This window comes from Protopterus annectens, chromosome 4.part1, assembly GCF_019279795.1.
Source record: "Protopterus annectens isolate FY-2018-M chromosome 4.part1, PAN1.0, whole genome shotgun sequence".
Taxonomy (NCBI): Eukaryota; Metazoa; Chordata; order Ceratodontiformes; family Protopteridae; genus Protopterus; species Protopterus annectens.
Window position 1 is genome coordinate 40240089 of NC_056734.1, and position 24880 is coordinate 40264968.

A 24880-nucleotide genomic window follows, 5' to 3' on the forward strand; every position below is an offset into this window, starting at 1 on the left:
TTTTAGCTTGCCAGCTAGGCTGAGATCTGGACCCTATAGCTGTGCCAGTAGGGAGTCTTATTGGGGACCTGGGGAGCAAGGGAGCAACCAGCCCCAGAGTGACTGTGATCTCTGTGTGCACTTAAGGGAAATTGTACTTTACTGTGTGTATTTGTTATCCTTTCCTCATATATGAGATGCCCTCTCTGGTGTTAGTGGTGAGGATTGAGGCTCCTTGATTGCTGGGGCAGAGCACAGGTGTCACAACTTCCATGACGGTATTCAGTTTCTTCCCTTCCTTTCCCTTACTACCCAATGTGGTAGAATTTTATCTGTCATTAATTTAGCCACACAGTAATATATCCTGTTTGATTCTGTTATAGTCCATGGATCTCTATGGACAATTCTAATTATTGTGTTCATTTGTTTTATCAAACTTCTAACTTTTTGGGTTTTATTGACCTTCTGCAGTCTATGTCTTTCATTGATCTTAGTATGCCTATCTATATTAAATCAAGCAACTCTTCTCTTAGCTCATTTTCTTCTAAACTGGGAGTACATTTTTTGTTCTGGCTTTTCTGCGGGCATTCTATAGAAAGTTCTATAGCATCTTCTTGTGGCACATTCTCTTCAATTTCATCAATCATCAATTTCTTTGTCATATGGGAACTCACTAGCCTATCATTCCTCATCAGTGACTGCATCAGAGTTGCTACAATTTCTTGTTCCTTCTCTTGCTGTCTATATTCAAGTGAGTGTTTATATCAGTTTCCTGAGAAAGGCTCCAAAATATCTTCATATGGCAACTGACCAATTTCTTTCCATCCCACTGGTTTCTCCTTATTTTGATGCCTATTGCTCTATCCTGCTAAGGTGCTTTCTGAGTTAGATTTTCTACACTGAATCCTTCACTTTGCAGGTACTCCATAATCTCTGATTCCATTTATTTAACTTCTCCAATACTAATTTTCTTTTCTACTTTTTCTCTTTGTCTTATTTTTTTTATTGTAAACTTTCCCATGTCTGGATTCCTTTGCCTTTGCCTGTATTTCTCTTCAAAATAACTTTGGTGTTGCCCTTTTTGTATTGATTGGTTTTGCTTTATTGTTTGAAATAATATTACACCATATTAAATTTCTTTTTCAATCCCATGTCCATATTTATTCTTCATATGTCTCCTGATCTTCCTGTTTCTCCTTAAATTGGGGACCCATTCCATCATGCTGTGATGTAACCTGTGTTATACCTTCTACATCAAATCCTTCACTTTGCAGGAATTCTATAACTTAAACTTCTATTTTTTAACTTCTGCTTTAATAATCTTCTTTTCTACATTCCTTCTATGTGATATTATTTTTTATTTTGAAATATTCCATATCTGGATGCCTTTGCCTATATTTCTCTTTGAATATCTTTAGTGCTGCCTTTTTGTATTGATTAATTTGGCTTTCAACTTGCATAAGTATTGCACCATATCAAATGTCTCTTTTTTCACGTTCATATTTTTTTTATACTTTAGAAAAATATAGGTTTTGTTGTTTATATTTTTGCACTTCCTCAAATGCTTCCTTTTCCAAACAGATCAGTGTTTCTTGATCTATACAGTGCTTTTCACAAATCTGTTGTATAAATGAACACAACTTTTTATTTGAAGCTTGTGACAGTTTTTCTTGTGGAAGTATTTTTCTTTCCTCTAATTTCTCTTTTAATCTTTTTTTTATAACTTGTGTCTGGAAATTCTGGGCTTTTTGCAAAATAGTAACAATACATAATTTTTTTCTTATCATCAATATCTTTATGGTTCTTCTTTGGCCTATAAGTTTTTGTGACTTTTGTGGACTGCTACTTCCTTCTATAACAGCCTCTGGGCCAGGCCTGACCCCATTCTAGGAATGTTTCCATATTTAGAGGATTCTGTACTGTCATTTTTTTCCAGTACTGGCACCAGTGCACCTACCAGGATTGGGCACTTTTTATCCTGGGTCTTGTGCACCTAGCTATCTTTTTAAATTTTTGTCTTACTTCTGTCCATGATATTTTCTATATAAAATACAGTCTATGTATCAGTGTCATCTTGGTGTGATTTTGTGAAAAACTGGGTCCACATCATGAAGGTACTCACCAAGACTTTAGGATTAATTCAATTTTAGCAATACTACTCTTCTTTGCTTGCTGACTTATCATCTCTCCATTTGGACCCCCTTTGTCTTCCATACAGGTGGAGCTATGGAACAGGAAACCTTTGGCCAAACTCAGCATGCCTGTGAGTCCTCAAGTAAGGCTGCGCTAAGCTAGATAGTATAATCATTGCTACACCAATGTACATTAATCCTCACCCTGGGATTATGTCATCTTGAATAGTGGGTAGCCATGTACTGCAAAGTAGCAGGAGCAAGATGGCAGCAGATCTTCACTCCTCTACTCAGAATTGTTTGGCATCCAACCCTTGAATTCTAAAATTTCATATCTTACAAAGGTAATAAGAAAAACATTCACATTCATTGTATAATGAACACTTTCTATGAAAGTTATAATTCTGAATCTCACGTGATGGGATTGCTTTAAACTGTTAATGCCACCACATGCATTGTCTGCCAACATAAATGACTTATTATAAGGAAAATGGTTAAAAACACTTTTTTTTACTTAGTCTGCTTGCCAACTATATAACTGGCTTCCAATTTCAGTTATTTGCTACTACCTTTTTTTCATATTTTGCAGTTTAACTGCCATTAATCAAGGGGACTAAAACTCCACCCTCATCCCTCCCAAAAATGAATTTTTTAAAAAAGTTTATTTCATTGAGTTAGTTAGTTAGTTAGTTAGTTAGTTAGTTAGTTAGTTAGATAATTACTTACTTACTCACTTACTTATTTATACATACTTTCTATTCTGGGTTAGTCTCACTAGGCCAGCATCCTTTTTCATGGGATGCTAAAGATAGGATTCATACTGACTAGGGTAAATTCAGCTAGGGTAGTTGGTTGAAAACTCCCCTTACTCATCAATGTTGTCAGTGGGCCACATTTTGGAGGAGCACTTCATGTTTCCATTCATGGTACAGATGCAGCCCAGGGAAACAGGGAGGCAGATGGAGAGATAAGTTGATGATGGACTGGTGAAAATAATGGAGGAGAAAGCAAATATTGAGATTGGAGAATGTGTGCAGGGTTCTGAGGAAATGTTTCAAGGAAATCTATTTGATGGAGATGAGTCAGCAAATGATGCTATAAATACAATCCTCCAGTTGGGAGGGGTGAAGGATGATTTACTTAAAAATTGTTATGTGGAGTATGCAAGAAAATAAAGAACATGTTTCTTGGGGGAACATTATGGAGAAAATACAAAAGGAGAATGGAGAGACAATCACGAAGAATAGTGGTGAGATGGAAAAGAAAACATATGCAGACAAAGTAAAAGAAGGCAAAGGTGGAGTGGCAGAAAAGAAGGCAGAAGAAAATGAAAAACAGAAGTACAGATAAGAATTCAAATTAAAGAAGACACATAAATGAACAGGTGCAAATTGTGAGACAATTTAATAGCTCCTTTGGGTGTAAAAGTATATGATGTAAGAAAGAGACATTTTATAATATTATATGTGAAATTTTTTTTCAATGGAAAAATTTCTTGAAAAACATGAGAAAAGAAAGATTGTAACCCATGGAATATTTTTTTTGATAAAAGCATTTAACACAGAAACACGTTCATATACAACTTCAAACAGAAGTAGGAATGGAGACATTGAATAGACATTTTAAATTTTTATTTCAAAGAAGTGCAGTAAATTCTCAGTTAACCAGAACTCAAGCAACCAGCACTCTCAAGCAAATGGCAAAAGAAATTGAAGAAATACAATGCAATTGTGTTGCACTTTCTGCCCCCCCCCCCGCAGAAGCATACCTTATGTTTTTAGAGTTTTAAAAAGGAAGGTAGGAATAAATTCCCTCTCTCTCCAACCTGAGAACAAATCAAACCAAACAAACAGTATAGGGTAAAATATTAGTCAGGCCTATTTTTAATATTAACTTTTAAGCAACCAGAAACTACAGTTATCTGGCATCTACCAATCCCACATGGGTGCTGGTTAACTGAGAGTTTACTGTACTGGACATTGTAAATGTTTAGGGCAGAAGGGGTTTATGAATGGATGGCTGGTATTGTAATATTGCATTAGAAATAGAAAGAGAAAAAAATTAAACACAATATATATATATATATATATATATATATATATATATATATATATATATATATAGATATATATATAGATAGATAGATATATAGATATTTTTACATATATAGCAATCATGATAATTGTGGAAGTGAATAGGAGTCTCATAATATACTGCGGACAACCCTTGCTTTTTTGTGGAAAAGGACATTTGATAAGTAACTGTAACAATAAAATATTGTGGGGTTTTAAATTGTGATGAAAAAGAATAAATTGGGAGGTAGTAAAAAAAGGAATTCTATTTGTAGAAGGGTAAAAACAGAAATAAATAAAGGAATAAGTACAAAAGAAAAAAGAAAATACAAGGATGGAAAAGAATATATACAGCTAATGACTGGGGTTGGTATATGGGTAAGTTGCTTGACTCATAAACACAAGATGCAGTGTTTGATATTTACCTTTGGGAGGGGAATTGGCTAGGTTTAGAATGGCCTTTTAAGAAAGATGGGTGTATAATTAGCTATGAATTTATGAAACCATGAATCTAAGGAAAAGGGAACATTTTACAGTGTTTTCTATAAATGTAAATAATATTAAGAATATAGTAAAAATAATAGGGATTTTGGAGTGGTGTAAGATTACAAACAGAAACCACAGGGAGGAAAGATAATCTGGAATTTGGGAAATGACAGATGTCATAGAATAGCTATATTCTGTAGAAATACACTAATGATATTAGATGTAAGTTTAGCAAAAATGGGAAGATTAATACTTGTAGATTTATAATGGAAAGAACAAGTGCATAGAATTATAACATTGTATGCTTATACTAATTGCAAAGAAAGGGAAAACTTATTTCATCAGATTGTAGACTATGTAGTGATAACTATCAATAGTAGTAACAAATATGAATATTATAATAACAGGAGACTTTAATTGTGATTTAAGGGACAAGCGTAAAAAGAAAGGAAATGGTATAAAAAACTGTTAGATGTTATAAGGTATGGTAAGTTAATACTTTAGGACAAAAATTCATGGACTTACAAAAGGGGTGTGTATAGAACTGATATAGATTATTTTTAGTATCAGAAGATGTAGTTATAAAAGAAAGGGAGTTGTTGAAAAAGAATTTTCGCATCACCTTCAGTATGGCTAGAAATAAAGGAAAACAATGAATATATAAAAATAGACAAAGGAATAAAAAGGATATGAAGGAAGAAAGAGTAATACAGTCATGAAAAGAACCTATTACTATGAGAACATTTTACAAAAATTGGTCTGATTGGTGGATGATATTTATAAGATTTTTTTTATAGTGGCAATGTGATATGAGAAAGACAGAGAAAGAAAAACATAAAAGGGCATATAATGATATGTTGGAAGATTTAGAACAAAATGATAGAAATTACTTTGACAAAGAAGGGGGCAGTGTAATGACAAAGAAATAAAAAAAATGTAAACAGAGAAGGAACCCAATAAATGGTTATGAATAGTGTAGCACAATATGTACAAGACAGGTTTAAAGAAAAAGAAGATGGTGAAAAAAACATGGAAAGTAAAAAAAAGTTAACAGAAACAGAGATTAAAGAGTTGGGAAAGGAGATTTATTTAAATGAGATACATAAAGTATTAGGACAAGTAAATATAGATTCACCTACAAGACGAGAAGCAAATATGGTATAAAATAAATGTATAAAAAGTTAAGGGACTGCCAAAAAAATTTTTTTTTAAATATTTTGAATGAATGGTTAAATGAGTATTTTGTGTATAAAGAATTATGTAGTAGAATGTTTAAATTCATATGGAAGAATGAAGATAGAAGACAATTACAAAATGGAGACCGACAGTGTTGAATAATAAAGATTATAAGATCTTTATGAAAATAATACAAAGAAATTTGAAACTAAAATGGAAAATATTATGGAAGATAGTATATACATTATAAAGAGAAAGCGTTGTCAAGTATTAATGAAAGACAAATTGTGGTCAATATTATGAATAGAAAAGAGGAAGCAAAAAATTGTGATAGGAGACCTTAATAAGACATTTGACACAATTTTGCAAGAAATCTTATGGGTAATAGTGAAAGATTATAACATACATGAGAAACTTAAGAAATTATGTATCTCAGTGTATAATAATAATAATAATAATAATAATAATAATAAAGCAAAATACTTGTAAAAGGCTGGTTAAGCAAATTAGTGTCTAGAGGTGATATGGATGGCTTTAAATAAGGAGAAAAGTAAAGGTTTAGGTGATGTGGTAAAGACAGTGGGTATATATTTTACAATGCATTAAATTTCTGGGTTAGGTATAAAATGTGGGAATTAAGATGTAATAGAATTCAATGGGGAAACAATGGTAGAAATAAAATAAACTTGGCTTTTCTAAAGAACATATAAATTATCATTAAAAAATGCTTATTTGATAAATCCATTACTGATGGGAAAAAATAACACACTTAGCAAGTGTATTTATGTTGCCAACAGTATTTGCAAAAGGGCTATTACATATAAGTTTTTCATTTATATGGGGTTCAAGAGTAAACCCAGTAAAAATAGTTGTTTTGTGAGTAAATAAGGAAGGATGAGGTTTAGGGTTAATTAACTCAGTGCAATATACTGCTTCATTAAATTTGTACAAAGTGTTAAAGTAGACAGATGAAAAAGATGAGAAATTAGTAGTACAATTGTATAAATATTAATATGATAAATGTTGGGGGTGTGATAAAAAAGATTAAAAAAGAAAAGAGTGCATAAATGAAGAAATAAAATATTACCAAGAAAAATAGTTTTGTGGAAAATAAAAATTGATGATATAGAAAAAATAGAAAAGTATGGTATAAGCATGCAATTATGAAACATTACTAAGTAAAACTTTAGGAAAATCTAACAAATGAAAAAAAAATAAAAGTATAAAAATAAGCAAATGATGTAATCAGAAAGCAGAATGTCAAGATTTTTTTGTGAAGACTGGTAACAGATAAACTGCCAGTGAAAGGAGCAATGCCATATAAAAAGAAAAGTGATACAATATGTTTACATTGTCAAGAATAAGAAGAAACTACAGAACATGTGTTTTTGAAATCTAAAAAAAGTAAAAAAGTTTTGGGGAAAGCTATATAAAGAATATATTTTGAAGATATAAAATAAGTGGATAAAATAAGAATGGATATGAATAAATATGACTTGTGTAGGAATAGAAGAAAAGAATATGTTAAAAGAATAGATACAACGTTATTTTATGTTATATGGGTTATACGGAATGAAAGAATAACTGAAATTATGTTTAATGGGAAATACATTTTAGCAAAATGTTATGTAAAATTAGATGGTAGTTATAGAAAAGGGAGTGGGGGTCTAATAGGGATAAAACTTTAGCATGGTTGTAAAGGAAATTATGAATATACATAAACAGATATGTGTATCTCTTGTGCTTTTATAATATGTACATTTTTTGTAAATAAGAGTTATTTCCATATATAAATAAAGAACCCCTACTCTTTTCTGTTAGAGGATATTACTCTACAATGAGGAAGATGTTGTGACAGTGGCTCTAGCAGTAAAAATTAACAAATGATACACAGTAGAATGAAATTCAAATAACTACATTGGCTTCTGCTGGTTTAAGAACTCAGCTTAAAGTGATGAATTGCAGGCATGCTTGATCCAGATGCATTAGTTTCATAGAATGATTTGGTAGAGTGGCAGCTTTGTTTAGAGTAATGTACATTTGCAGAGGAACTGGCTGATGTTTCCAGTAAGGCTGGGCAGGATGATCATGTGGTTGAAATCAGCTAAAGGTGCAACATGCATGGCAAGAACATACAATTCAGGAGAGATGGAAGAAATGATGGTAAGTAATCTTTGGTGCTTTCTTATGCATGCTCAAGCACTAGCAGCAGACAAAAAAGGCATTGTGAAGCAAGAAAAAACAGAAAAGGCCTGTAGTGAGAATTCAATTGAATTGGAGGAAAATGATGGATAGGGTGGGACTTTATAATAAAGCAGATAGGCATTAAACTTAGTGATTTGTAAATTATTATACACCTGGATCAGGAAAACTGGCTTGCAAATGTATGGAGTCTTTTGGGGGGAAAAACAGACTCTGTGCATCATGGAGGGACTTTTTGACATAAGTTTTGTCCTTGTAGTTTAAAAGAAGAAAAAAAGATTTGTTTGTTGTTAAGAAGTATTGATGATGATATAACTGATTTTTAAAAACAAGTGTATCAAGCTGTTTCTGGTGTTAAAATGTCTTCATGATGGGGGCATGAAATGGAAAGAATGATGGTTGCATTTGGCTTTATTATGAGGAAATACACATTTCATTATTAAGTGAAACAGATCAAGAGCAAGACTATATGATAAGAGAGGGTGTGTAACAGAATGCTGAAGGACTGAAAAAGGTAATGACAATGAAAATTAGGAAGAACGTTTTTGTTTACATGAAAATCTAGTTGTATCTGCTATGAACAGTATTTTCCATTTATTAGATACCAATGTTGAGTCATCACTCTCTCTCAGGTTTTGGAACCTGAAGAGAGAGAGATGATACAATGGAGCAAACTGAAAGCATTAAAGAAAAGAGACAGTAAAATTTGGGACAGGGTATGCACAAGGAAAATAAAATGGAAAAAGAACAGACAGGACAAGAAAAATGAAAGGCAATACATAACGTTCTCTGTTCATCTCTAAATATTAACAGTATTGTTGGAGATGTGAAGATTCATAGTTTTGGAAATGACTAAAACACTCCAGCATGATCTTATTACTTTGTTAGATGTTAAATTAATGACTATAACCAAGGAACAATGATTTGAAAACTAATAAGGAAACTGAGTTATATGGCCAAAAGAGGGTTAAACATGTTCTTGTATAGTGATAGTTTATGAAACACATAAAAAAGCAGATTAAGGATTATTTAACAATCAAGGCTAGAAGAGACATACTTGTAGGTATTTTGGGTTAAGAAAAACATTTCTAGGATTATAATACTTGATGCAAGTTCAAAACCTGAGGACAATTGTGATTTTTGTTTTTAAGTTGCGCAATTTAATCAAAAAATTACCACCCACTGATTATGGGAGATTAGCCTGTATTATAAGAAAAGAGAAAGAAAATGCTGATGGATATTAATCTGTGCAAGGAATTTATAAAAATAGGTATATCAGATATAGGTGCAGTAAAAGGATACACACACACACACACACACACACACACACACACACGCACATATATACACATACACACCCACACACACACACACACACACACACACACACACACACACACACACACACACACACACACACACATACATACACACACACACACACACACACACACACACACACACACACACATATATATATATTTATAGAGAGAGAGATATCAATGGTAGAAAGTTAACATTACATTTTACTGACTACTGCGCTGTAGAGTAGCATTTCTGAGATGGCAGAAATCAAATAGGAAATGGCTTGAAAAAATTATCACTAAGGTGGATGGCAGATGATTTTTAAAAGCAGGTGAGGAATTTATTGGGTGAACATTTGCATGGTAATGTGACTGAATGTTGCATAGCATTTGAGGAAAATGTAGAAAAATATTTGCAAAGTGAGTGGGAAAGAAAGAAAGAAAGAAAGAGAGAAAGTTTGAAACTATGCTGAGAAAAGAGGATTTATTGGAAAGTACAAATGCTGAATGTTTACAAAAGGAAAGGAAATGTATGAAAAACAGGGAATGAATGAAGCATATCTTATGAATACAAACATATTTTTCAAGTGAAAAATGAGGGAAGTTTCACCTTTTCTTTTGAACAGTCAAGAGAGGAGTCAAGAAAATGTATTTGAAAGTTTGTCAGATGAAAAAGATGAAGGAAAAAGGATGCAATATGAATTGTTAAAAATTGCTAGGAAATAAATGGAAGGGGTCTATAAAAATGAGATATTTAAGAATATAAACAATGTAAGGTTAATAAGTTTAGTATGGAATGCAAGGAATATATAGACTGTAGTTTTTATATAGATGAGTTAAATAAGGTTTTAGGGATGGTTAGACACAACAGTATCCTGGGGTTGATGGCATAGGATATGATGTCTATAAAATTCTAGGGGAGGATTACATGGTACTTTTTTTGAAGTTTTGTATTATTGGTTTAACAAAGATATTTAGAGCAAGAAAATTGTAAATACTGTAGTCAGTTTTTTAAGGAAAAAAAAAACAAACAAACAGGGATATAAAAATGAAGCTGATTGCTTTGTACAATTCAGATTATAAAATAATTAAAATTCTGCAGGTTAGTGTAGATAAGAAAATGGATGAATTTATGACAGAAGGGGTATACGGGATCTTTGATGATCAGGTTCAGGAATGACCGACTGGTGAAAGAGTTGGTAGAAGACTTATATTTGTTGTATTGTTGATGCATATGGTGGCTTGGAACATTATCAGGTCTGGGATATCATGAGAAGTTATGGTTTGTAAATAAAGATAAGGAGGTTGTTGAGACTAATATACAACCATATATTTCTTTATTGATAAATGGACAAAGAAGAGGAGTAATACAATGGGAAAGGGACAGAAGCAGGAGTGTCAGTAAAGTTGCTTTATTTTTGCATCTGTCATGAATGCAGTCATTAAATCTGTGAAAATGTATAACAGTGGTATGGAGGGGTTATAAAATACTGAAATACTGCTTTTCTTCATTTATATGGATGATTACATTTTCTTTACTAGAAACAGGCAGTGGATGTTGCAACTTTCCAAAAATAGTGCAAATGTTGTGTACAGAAGAGCTAGGAATAAGCAAGGAGAAAGGCAAAGGTTTGGGACTATAGGATGGTGCTTATTTGTCTAGGAGGTGTTGAGTGCCTTACGTGTAACATCTGGGGATGAAGAATTTATGCAGAGGCAATGAAAAGAGTCGATATGCAGAACAAGAGAGGTAGTTGGTTTATGGAAAGTATTTGAATTACCATTTAAAAAAAGTTTATCTGATAATTGAGACTCGTATGGGGATGATAACGTAGTATGCAAGAGTATATATGTTAACAAAGACAAAAAATAGAAATTTTATTTATTTTTTTGGGGGGTGACGGATTTTAGGTTATATCTGATAAGGCATAGTACTCTAAATAATGACAAATCTAAGGGTGGTGGTAGGTTTACTCAACTCATGGCTTTCCAATTTCATTTAATATGTTTTTTATTTTAGGGAAACATAAGAATAGGGAGACAAGTGTAATAGGTACTTTGTTGCAGAGAGTGCATACGAGTTTAGGGAAACTTAAATAAGAAGTAAGAAAGTGAAGGTTTTTCAAAGTCAAAAAGTACAGAAATATAATTATATCTTTTCATAGATTGTTTTATTATGTGAAATAGGTGGTGAATATGCAGAGATGGTATAATGGGATCCAAAAAGCTTTTAAATTGAAGAAGAGTATGCTGAAAGCAGTATATTTGAAAAAAGAAAGTATCAGAAAAAGCGAGGTGTTAAAGGAATGGTCAAATTTAATGTGGAGATTATCAATTGGAAAATCACCAATAAAAGGCTTTATGAAATAAAATGTTAGTTCAGTAAGATTATGTTAACAGAAAACTGTTTAGAGTTGAGAAGAAGAAGAAGAACACATTTGTTTATACTGTAGTAGAGGAAAGAATTGTTAGGAAAAATAAAATGAATAAATATGAAAGAATGTAAAGAACTAACTGAGGGAATGTTTATTTTCAGGGACTGTGAACAAAAATGGGATATAAGAATTGAGAGAACTGATAGGAATATAAAGTCGTTGTCATGTTTTTCTGGTTAGGATTGTGTCAGGAGATTTTATGCAATAAGAAATGGCGCATATGGGATGTTTGGTTTACAATCATAACCGGGAAACACACTCGGTTGAGTCATCACTTCTTCAAACTTAAATAGTGAAAATGAAAAAGGTTTTCAGCCCCCATCTCAAACCATAGTAATGTCAAGAGTTCGATGTTTGCTGTTTTGAAAATGCGGCCATTGACTTGCATGTGCTATCAGACATCGATATTCAAGCTTCTGTATGCTAAGTTTCATTTTGCAACTTCTTTGAAAGTACTTTCGACGTTCCGCTACTCAACTAAGTGTGATTATGATAACAAACTGGAATGTTCTTATTACAGATAGTGGCACAGATGGGATTTGAATCCCAGTAGTTCCAACCAAAATGTTACAGACAGTGGTGTGAATGGGGTTTGAATCCTACCAGCACCCATCCAAATGTGGTGGTTAGCACAGATAGGATTGAAAACCACCAATGATAATCAAATACATAAAGACTCCTGCTGGCAACAGAGAGATAGATTCTTGAATAACACTACTGGTACTCAGCCCAAGGAGCATAAAGGAAAAATTTGGTGTTGTCCTAGATATGAAATTTCAGTATCCACCCTCAGATTAGAGAGCTGAATAACACCACTGGCCCATCCATCTCAACTCTTTCTGGGAGCAACAGTGTCTTCTAGTGACTCTTACTCATGCTAACTTCTTGTCTCACAAGTTATTATTTTTGCACACACACACACGCACACACACCTCCATAAACTTCTCAGAAATGAATGCTTTTATCCTGGCAGAATAATACTGCCATCACACAGGTAAAAATGACCAACGACATCAAATTACATGCATCTCTTAAATTACACCAAATGTGAACTCATACGTTAATATTTTCATTGTTACTAGACCCACACAATCTAACTATGTGAAAATGGGGAGCTTCAGCTTGTTTAACAGTGGCAAATGATAACCCACTTCTCAGATAATAAACAGCAAGTGTGTGTGTGTGTGTGTGTGTGTGTGTGTGTGTGTGTGTGTGTGTGTGTGTGTGTGTAAATGTATAAAAATTAATGTAGCATGTGGGCTGCAGTTCTGTGTTTAAATGGCCACAATACCCAACAAATGCTTTTCAAACTTAAATTTAGCAGCAATTATTCTCTATTTGTGTTCTTCTCTAGTCTTTCATTCCTTCTTTATTTCTGTGACTGAATAAACATAATTGCTTAAACATTATTTTACTTCTGAGACTGTATAAACAGAATTACTCAATCATTAGCACACTGGATTGAATTTTCTTTACTGTATATCTCTGCTGCAATGTGTAGGTCTTTGTATATCTGCTTCAGTTGCAATATGTAAAACCTTATCTTGACTATCACACTTAAGCTGCTATAAGGGCCAGCCTTAGCTGAAATGGAGCCCTAGGCAAAGTAGAGGTCCAGTGCCCCTTAAGCCCCACCCACATCACAGTCATGAAACACCCCTATTTGAGCCACACCAACAGGGTCACTCCCCAAGAAAGCCACTGCAGTCATTTCCTTAAATGATTTAAATGCATAGGAATAATAACTACAATACAAGGTATCTTTAACTACAACTACTTCTTCATAGTATTTTCTTCTTTAAATACCAGAGCCAGATCACTGTCAAATAGGGCCCTAGGCAGGATAATAGACTGCCCCCCAGAGCAGCCGCTCCTGCAGCAACCCCCTCCCCCCAGCAGCAGCCCCTTCTCAGCCATTCCAGTGTTCTATTATTTGGTTATTTCTCACCAGTTACCACGCGTACTATTCTCTTATTTCCTTCTACAGTCACTACAGATATTGAAATACAATAGCACAAACACAGGTAGCCATTTGCTAAACAATACAGTCTTGCAATGAAAACAGACTTAGCATAAGCAGTAAACATCTCTGCCCTTGAAACTCACATTCATTGAAATGGAAAAATTCATATTCATTGAAACGGCATGAAAACCCACATTCATGGAAAATGCATCTGGCCAGTGAAGAATTAAGTTTACCTTTGGGCTGTTTTCAAAACAGACTCCTTGCACACATTTTTAGGGCCATGTATACGTGTATTTGTTCTTTGATTCACTATCCTGATTGCATTGAATTATATTCCTTGTATAATACAGCACCACTTGTTAGAAAGTGTTTTAAATTTATAGTTTTAAACATTCTTTTAAAAGCAATGAAACAAAATGTATGAACCAGTAACTACCCATTTCATAAATGTTCAACCGTAAAAGGCTACTCAAGACTTCTGTCATTATAATCCACCAATACTACTCCATACTCACAATATCTGCAGATGTAAAATCATCTGAATTCCACATTAAAGAAATCCGTACCTAATGAAGAGATTGCTATCAGCAAAACAACTTCACATATCAATGTTTTATCTACAAATTCAGTGCCTGCTTTCCTTGAAGAATTAATTGCCTATATTGCATTAAAAAAATGGTAAGTTGGTAATATTGCAAAAGGAAATGACCTATTGCAATAGGAAATGACCAACAAGTTCATAGTCACTAGGCATCTCATATAAAGGACATACTCAGGAGTGTAGAACGCTATCCCCCCTTATAATGCACCAAATAATCATTCATATGGACAATGCAATATCAGCACTCCATCTACATAGTGTGGAAGTAGAATCTACAGCCTTCTGCACCAAAGGCAATTATGCTACTAACACTGCTTTCAGATTTTACAACACAGTGTGCCATTTGATAAACAAAAAACAGCTAGTTGCACATAGAAACATTTACACTTGTTAGAGTATGTTTTAAATTTGTAGTTTTGAACATTTTTCCAGTAAGCAAAGAAACAAAATGTATGAACCAACAATGACAAAACTACCCTTTTCAGAATATTTTAACCATAAAAGGCCCCTCAAATGTCTGTCATTACAACTCACCATGCATATATATACATACATACATACACACATACATACATACATACATACATACATATATCATTACTTAGGTGACTTCAGTTCTGTGATTTACCACAGAACTGTACATTTTATGAGGACAATTGAGAGTAATGTGCGTGCACACACAAACACAGCTACTCTCTCACATAGCAGTACACACACACACCTACTCTCTCACAAAGCAACACACATACCTTCTCTTTCATACAATTACACAACTACCAACTAGTTTAAATTCCACACACCTACTCCCTCATACAACACACAGACACGCACCTTCTCTCTCAAACACACACACCTACTCTTTCGCATAGTAAAACATGCACTTTATCTCTCATACAAACAGAACGACTATTTAAAATTCCATACACAGACACACACATACACTTACCTTCATTTTTGTTTGATCTGAATAGCCACACGCGTACACATGGAGGGAACCCTTATCTTAAAGTGCTAGCTTAATTTCTGCATGCAACTTTAGAACATCTTTACATCCACGTTGGCATGCTTGGATGTGACACGTGCATGTTCCTACTTAAAGGAGAAGACTCCACTACTATGGAGTGAAGTTTTTTATTTTTATTTTTTTGTTAATTCTTGAAGCGTCCAATCCTGGCCAACCTGCAGCTGTAAGAGTGGGAGGGGTGCTCACTTACCCCTCCTTGCCCTATGATTCCGGTGCCCTATGGTTTATTTATTTTAATTAATTTACTTTTCTTATTAAGAAAAGTAAATTAATTAAACTAAATAGATAAACACAAATAGCGCCCTTTATGAGGCTGGCCTGTATGGCGCCCTAGGCAGTCGTCTAGTTTGCCTATGCCTAAGGCCGGCCCTGGCTGCTGTTAAATAAAAATTTCTGTAACTGTACGGAGCATTTCTCCCCAGGCCTCCACTGAAAATGAGGCCTTGGACCCAGTGGACTTTCCTGGTTAACAAATGTCAATATATAAATAAATAAATATGTTTTGCTGTCTGTGTGTGTGCGTGTGTTGCTGTTAATTTAAACATAGTTAAGCAGTTCTGATTTCCTTTTCTTAATGTTTTTAATGCAAGAGCACATAGTAAATGTACATTAAAGTAAATTCAGCTGTATATTATGGTTGCCATCAATGGCCATATTTTCTTTGTGGACTACAAAATGCTCATACACTCTACCACTGTAAGGACTGACTCAAAGTCAATGGTGATCTCTTACAATCGATCTGTGTGTACCAGATATACATCCTACTTTGTAAGGATGTCACAAAAAAGCATAAAAGAGGGGGGCTTCAAAATGGTAAATGTGTTGATACTTTACAAGAAAAAATACTTTCTGATTTTTCTCTAAATGTCACAGAAATCTTTGATACTACATTTAAGTTATCTTAACATATAAACTACTATAAATAACCAACATTTAAAGCTTATCATTTCAATACTGTGTTGCTGCTTATGTAAATTTGTCAGAAGAGGTGACAACTGCCTTTAAACCCCTGACTGATCTAATTGCTTTGTTTTGTTATGAAAGGGGGGTGTTACGTTCTCCTCCTCTCTGCAATAAAAACAGTGGAAAACAGTCCCACAGCTTTCTGTCTCTTTAATATCAGCAGCTGTGTTCCTAACTTTAGCAGGATTAATTGCCCATCTAAGATTGACAGCAGTACCTGATAGGGTAAACTACAGATTTAATTATGTCTATGATATGTCATGCCATCAGAGAGAAATTCTTCTGGAAATTATGTGAGAAGTTAAGCTTAAAAAAAGTAGGTGGGCTTTTCTTTCCTTTGATTCCAATGCAAGGAAATAAAAGTTTTAAAAAGTACAAGCAGGTTTCTGGTACCTACACAATATTGGAACCATACTGTAGGAGAAAAGAAACCTAAGGACTGAGTTAAACTGCAGGAGAGGGTGGAGTAGTCCTTTAAGTCTAGCCATGTTACCCAATAATATTAGATAGGCATTGGTTCAATAAGGGCATACACAGTCATGTGGGTGTCCACATCAGATAGCAGTGCTATCATCACCAGATATAAAGTATCAGAACTGCATGACCATGACTGCCTTGTGATTTGTGGAGTGGCCATTGAGACCATGCCACTTATGGTAGCCCTGTCACAACACTGCAGGCACATCGCTTTTTAGTAGGGATGATGAGCGACCATATGACCTTGATGTAGTTTCCCTGTGTGGCCTACTAATAGCCTATGGTTGTGCCGAGATATGTTGAAAGCCATTTATGATCATATATGACAGATGTGTGTGGCTGTGCCCTGTGATCTTGATCTTTAAGTGCCATTGGATTTTCTTCATACATGATGACGTACCCATGGTCTTTCTCCAGATACAAGGGGCCACTCATACCCTACAGCCATGCATTAGCCCAGCAGTAGTTTTCTCTGTAACATCTGGTGGGGCTACTCTCCAGTGATGGCAGAGTCAACAAATACATCCCCGGCGATGGCACCATGCATACAGCCCATGATGTACCTGCAGCCTTTGCTATGCACACATACACACACATATAATAAATAAATATATATATCTATATCTATATATATATATATGTATATATATATGTATATATATATATATATATATATATATATATATATATATATATATATGTATATATCTTACTACGGTTTACTATTAGATTTCTGAAACTGCTTTGGTTGACCAGCATGTGGTTGAAAGGCAGTTTTCAAGTAGGCAGAATGCCAAACCAGAAAACATCGACTACACTGCAACAAATGTGCAGTGTAGTTCGATTTTCTGAGTTCATCATTCTGTATGGAGATCCTGGTTCAGTGAGGAACAAGGAATTAACCCATTTCCTCACTGTAGTGCAATCTTGGAGTTGGTATATATAATTTGCAGGTGATGTAGGGTGCAGCCTCCCACATGGAGGGTGCAGGGGGGCTTGCCCACCCTGCAAAATAGTAAAATACATGTACCGTTGACTGTGGAAAGTCATGGTATGGTAAGCTGCATAGCATGGATGATTGATGTCACCTCCTGCTATGTCAAATACATCGAACTCCAGGAGCCGATGCATTCCATTTCGAGTTTGCTGCATGTTCAATGGTATGGATTCATCTTTCTGGGTCTATGTTTTGACCAGTTGACCGAAACAGTTTCGAGAATGTAATAGTAAACCTATATGTGTATATATATATATATATATATATATATATATATATATATATATATATATATATATATATATATATATATGGGTCCCCTTGACTTCATCGACACGCCGAAACACCAACGCTAAGAAGACCGACTCGAGAAGACCGACGAGACAGATGATCGACAAGGTGAAATCCCGACAGCCGAAACACCGACATAGGCAACATGTGAGCGTGAGTCGGTAAGTGTGTGATAGTGAGGGATTTAGCGTTAGGGAGCGGACAGGTAAGTGTGTAATAGTGAGGGATTTAGGGTTAGGGTGCGTGAAAGGTGAGTGTGCGGTAGTGTCAGACTTAGGGTGCGGGTAAGGTAAGTGTGCGATAGTGACGGATTTTAGGTGTAGTGGCGGGTTAAGTGAGTTAGGGTTAGGGTGCGGGTAGGGTAAGTGTGCGATAGTGACGGAATGTAGGTTTAGTGGCGGGTTAAGTGAGTTAGGGTTAGGGTGCGGGTAGGGTAGGTGTGCGGTAGTGTCGGACCTTAGGGTTAGGGTTTGGGTTAGGGTTAGTGCATGTACAGTTGTGTTTAATGTGTAGTTTACGTTTTGTGTGTCGGTGTTTTGGGTGTCGGTGTTATGGTGTTCGGTTTTGTGAGTTGTCGGTTTTGTGCGTTTTCAATGTTTTGGTGTAGTTGTTTTGAGTGTCGGGTTTGTGGCATGTCGGTGTTGTGATAGGGATCCAAATATATATATATATATATATATATATATATATATATATATATATATATCTATATATATATATAAATATCTATATATATATATATATATATATATATATATATATATATATATATATATATATATATATATATATATATATATATATACACACACATATATATCTATATATATATATATATATATATATATATATATATATATATATATATATATATGTATAGATATATATATATATGCTTGTAGTCATAGGATGTGGTGCAGTGTTCTCACACCAGGTCTGTGTTACCTGCTGACATAGTCATTCTATGCAGCCATGGATGAATGCATTTTCACAGGTGGGCTGGGGACATCCAAGACTCGAGCCCTATGTGGTCCCATTATCTGTTTCAACAGATATCACACATTTGCTCAAACAGACAGACACACATACACACACACACACACACACACACACACACACACACACACACACACACACACACACACACACGCGCGCACACACACACATACACACACACACATATCTACACAGTTCAGGCTGCCTTAGTATATCCTTGTTTGCTGACTGTCTCTGCTGTTTTACCATAAGTTTCAAACTCGGTTATATTACTCATTCAGTAAAAAATCCCTAGGTATCTCAGTTCTGTTGCTAAGGGTAGTGGGTTGCCATCTGTAGCTGTAATAACAAGATCTAGAGATAGCCCTGTGGTATTCCACTGTTGTCAGAACTTTTATAGGAGATATATCCACTCACCTGAATTTTCTGGTTTATATTTGTGAGTCAATTTACTATCCATCAAGTTACTTAGGTTCATAGGTTGTTACTAGGTTAATGACCACTACGTCCCTTACAAGCCTCGCTACTCACCCCTAACCATTTGGGTCCTGAGTATCATGGAAGTCCATATGGGAGGGGGCATGTTAGTGGGGGGGGGGTGATTTAGGATAATACTTTTCTTATTCGCAGTCTCTGTCGATAAGGGACATGGAGGCTAGACCAGGGGGTAAATTTACACTCTCCCATTTAATTGTCAAGGTTTCATTTGAAAAGGGTCAGTTTTACATGGATGAATAGCCTATTCTATAGTGTGATGATCCCTTGGAACATATATGTGTCTCTCCAGTTTGTTCTATTTATGTCACGAGTGAAGTTGAGATGCCTGGATCTAGTGTTTTGGCGTTGTTTGTTTTGCACATGTGCAACAGATCCATCAGGGCTTGGTCTGAGGAAGCCCTGCAAGCCAGCAAAAGATCCTCTTTCAGCAGTCTGTAGGAGACTGAATACAGCAACATACCCTTTAGGCGATCAGTGCAGGACAGCGTATTCATGCTCTGAATTCTCCTGTTAGTTGGTGTTTGAACTGTTGCAAGTGTCTGCTTAGATGCATGCCATAGGAGGGCATTGTACTCAATGATAGGCATGATAAGGGCTGAGTAGAGTGGAACCTTGGACCTGGTTGGCATACCATTACATGTAAGTTGGGTGACAGAATGATTTTTCTTGTTCTCTAAGCTATATGTTGGTGAAAGGCCAGATTACTTTCTAAATATGTTCCCAGATCCCTTACTACTGGGTTGACTATTAGGGGTGTTTTATTGATGAAGTAATTAACTTGGGCTGACAGATTCTAAATGGGCATTATGATGCATTTTTGGCATGAGTTCTAGGCCATGACGTTGGCACCAATTATTTGTCTGTGTTAAACCCACTTGCAAGACATTGGTGTTTTGGAGGAATCTATAATAGCTCCCAATTTACAGAATTTACACTCAGCTGTGAAGTTGGTGAGCAAGAGGCCTTGAATATTAGCCTTCTTTTTTGAGAAGTAGATGCCAAAGAGGAGCAGCCCCAGTATGGAGCCCTGGGGTGCTCTCTTGGTGATCAGTGTGTTGGTGGAAATAGTCTCACTGATCCTAAATTCTTTGGTTTCATCAGTGGGACAGCTGGAAATCCAATGAGTTATGTATGGATTTATGCATAGTATTATAGGATCATATGAAATTACTAAGCTATTGGCCCTGAGGCCCTTACAAGCCTAACCAAGAATTTAGCCTATGTTCCAACAAGTCAGCACCCTATCCCACTGTCCAGCAGGGGCACAGGTGGAATCCCAGGGATGTATTTTCTGTTGCCTATCCAGTTATCCAGGTTGTGCTTAAAAATGGTTAATGAGGTACTCTGTTTTACATGGAGAGGTAGTCTATTCCAGAAAAGGGGGAGTCTCTAGGACACAAATCTGTCTCATCAACAAATCCTATTGATGTTACAGACCTGGTTGAGGTCTCGCGTGCGGGTTACTTGAGAGGAGCTTGACTTGCAGATATGCAGCACTCCCATCAGGGTGGGGTCTGAGACTGCATAGGTCAGAGAGCTAGTCAGCAATGCTTGAGTGAGGTATTGCACTGAATGCCTTGGTCAGGTCAAGATACACAGTATGCAATGTTTTACCTTTGTTGCCTTGGTGACCCTTTCAAAGAAGCCTTTCAAGTTAAGTAGGCACAATCTTCCCTTAACAAAGCCAAATTGGGATGGGTTCAGTATCTGAAGGTTGTTAATGTCCTTGTTTATTATTTGCATGATAATTTGTTCCATGGCTTTACATATTAGGCTTGTTAGACTGATGGGTAAGTAGTTCCCTAGGTAGGTCAGGTGATGGGCTGCCCTTGTGGAGGGGATTGACAATTGCGGACCTCCATTCACTTGCAATATAACCTGTTTCAAAGATGTAAATGAAGGTTGGCTCACATGGTCCTAATAGGTCCTGTTTTAGGCTGTTCAAGTGGCAACTGGGGAAGTTTTTAAGACCCACAGAGGTGGTATTCTTGACTTTAGCGAGTGCTGCTAGCACCTGGTCTCTGCTAACAGTTGGGGTAACTACACTGGAGGGGATTTAACCTGTTGAAACTGGGGATGTGGGATTGGGGGGGGGTGTGAAGTTTGAGCTTACTTTATCAGTCAGTAGATTTGGTATGTCACCCTAATTGGTGAAGTTGGTATCATACACCACTATTTAAGTGCACTGCTGTGTGTTATCTTTAAGGTTACAGACATAGCTGAAGAAGGCATTGTGATTGTCCTTAGCCTGTGAGCTATCTTTCTGGGAAAATGGGACATTCTCAGTCCAAACAACAGACCCCTGCACAGGTTGTTTATGCAATCCATGACTACATCATTCAAAACTGATGCTTGTTGGGTGCTTGTCCACATCTCTTCATGCTGCCTTTTTGCATAGCCAGTATTAGGCACCCACCAAACCCATAGCCATGAGGAGCCCACGATTATGTCCTTACATATGAGGGCCCCCAAATGAAGCAGCCGCAGGTTTCTCCCTCTCCTTTGTTCATTTGCATGGATGTGTAACATCACAGTGTAATTCCGTGATTTTGCTATTCCATTTTTTTTAAACTTCCCTGTAAGCTGCACTCAGTCAGGTCTGCTTTAGTAAAGCAAGGGACCGGATTGTTTGCAGCAGCTAGGGTAAGTTCGTGGTCCAAAGTGATAGGCTGTATATGTAGGTTAGCAGACTGGAGATGTATTTATCGTACTGCAGCTTTTTTGAGAATGTTGTTTGAGCTTGATTAGAACTCTAGTATTCCCAGATCATCTTTTAGTAGAAGAGAATAGATAGGTCCAGGAGAAGGAACTTTAACATAATTTAGGGAAAGTGGTGGCATAATTTGTTGCAATGGGGCTGATAATGAAAAGGGGATAAAATTTGTAACAAAATGATTTAAAATATTTGTACAGTCAGTCCATAGCTCTCAACTGTCCACATTTTCCCAGAATGTCCAGATTTTTACCTCATATTTTTGGTCTTTTCCTAATAAAAAGTGGTTTTCTGTCAAATCACCAAGGACTAAATTATCTAAATAATGACATACATTTGAGGTTCCGACTTCATATTCTTCTGAAAATGCATGCTAACACAAATCCTGATATTCCAGCAACTTTCTAAGCTGATAAAAGCAATATTTAAAATCTTTACAAATTTTTTGGCCTTTGTACCCCATTATTTTCGGCTTTGTCCAGATTTCTTGAGCTAAGAGGTTGAGAGGTATGATTATGTCTCGGAAAAAAGACTCTGCATTCACCAGATCTAAGCACTTGCACATATGCCTGCATTTACATATCACAAACGCAACAAACAGTACCTGCTGTCCTACCATTTCTAATCAGACAAGCACATGTAAACGCACACACACACACACACGCACATACGCACACACACACACACACACACACACACACACACACACACACACACACACACACACACACACACACACACTGAAATTTCACCACAGATGCAGCATAGTTTTGACTCCTGCATCACAAACACTGCAGGCACTGCTTGATACCTTACCTCTTGACTACATACACACCCTCTTATAGGATCATAGGAAATTACTAGGCTAATGGCCCACCCTAGGGCCCTTACTAACCTAGCCAAGTTCTACTCTTATTTCCACGATCAGCACCTATTGCCTTTGTCCAAGAGGGACACAGGTGGAACCCCTGGGGTAAATTTATGGTTACCCATCCAATCATCCAGATTGCATTTCAAGAGGGCTAATGAGGTGCTCTGTTTGACAAGATGTTGGAGTCTATTCCAAAGCTGTGGTAAACTCTGGGAGAGAAATCTGGTTCTATTAATGTCACATACCAGGTTAAGTTATTTTAGAATGACTAACCAGTGTACCATTTGACTTGCGGATACGCAGTATTTCCAATAAAGCAGAGTCAGAGATTGCCTTATATGCAAGGCAGAACTAAGTACAATAGAACGCTGTGCCCCTAAGCGTTCTATTGTACTTAGTTCTATTCGTTTTCTTTGAACGCTGAGTGTTTTGGATCTGGTTCTTTTATATGCAAGGCAGAGTTTGCCTCTGAGCAGTCTGTATTTAAAAGAATAAAGTGACAGTGATTTGAGATGATCTATATAGGACAGATGCTGAAGACATGAATTTTCCTTGTGAGGAACCTTTGTGGTCTCTCCAATTGCTGCAGATGCTTGGAAAGGTACATACCAAAAGGAGCATTCTACTCAATTACTGGCCTGATGAGGGTAGAGTACATCGAGGTTATAACCTGTTTTTATTTTCATTGAGGCAACGCCCATACTTATGAGATGAGCAATATAGAATGCCTTTCTTACCACTGTGGAGACATAGTGATCAAAGGTAAGGTTGCTGTCAACCTGTGTGCCCAGATCTCTCACAACTGAATGCTTACTTAGGGTGTTGCTATTGATCTGCTAGTTAGCATGAACATAGCTGTTGCTGAAAGGGATGATAATGCATTGTTTTGCACTGAGCTTAAGGCTGTGACTTTGGCTTCAATAATTTATTTGTGTAAGACCCTCTTATAAGATGTTGACATCATTTGGAGATTCTATGACTGATCCCACTTTGCAGTCATCAGCAAACTTTGTCAGCCACAGACCCTTAGTTTTGCTTGTACTTCAGAGACATTGATTCCAAATAGTAGAGCTCCTTGGACTGATCCCTGTGGATCACCACTGGTTACAGATCAACTGTTGGAGGCAGATTCCCCTTTTTTGACTATATGGGTTCTATCAGTGAGCCAGTTAGTCACCCATGTAATTATATAAGTTAGTCACCCATGTAATTATATATCTAGTTGGGTGAGTTTATCAATGATGGCTGAGTGGAAGATAGTGTCAAAAGCCTTGGCTAAGTCTGGGAAGGCTGTATGATCAGATTTCCCCTCGCCCAGGGCCTGGGTGACTGTTTTGATGAAGTCCACCAGGTTTAACAGGCATGATCTCCCTTTGACAAATCCAAACTCAGTAGGGTCCAGTGTTTGGAGATCACCTATATCTTTGTTGATAAGGTCTATAATGATTCACCCCATGGCCTTGCAGATAAGGCTAGTCAGGCTAATAGGTCTATATTTCTCAGGGTCAGTGGTAGCACCACCTTTGTACAAGGGAATAACGGTGGCCATTTTCCATTCAGCTGGGATGAAGCTGGTGCTTAGATTATGATTGAAAAGAGTACCCAGTGGTGTTGCTAATTCTTTGTGGAGCCCATGTAGGATGCAGCCTGGGGTGTTATCAGGTCCCATAGATGTTGTGTTTTTGGCCTAAGAAAGG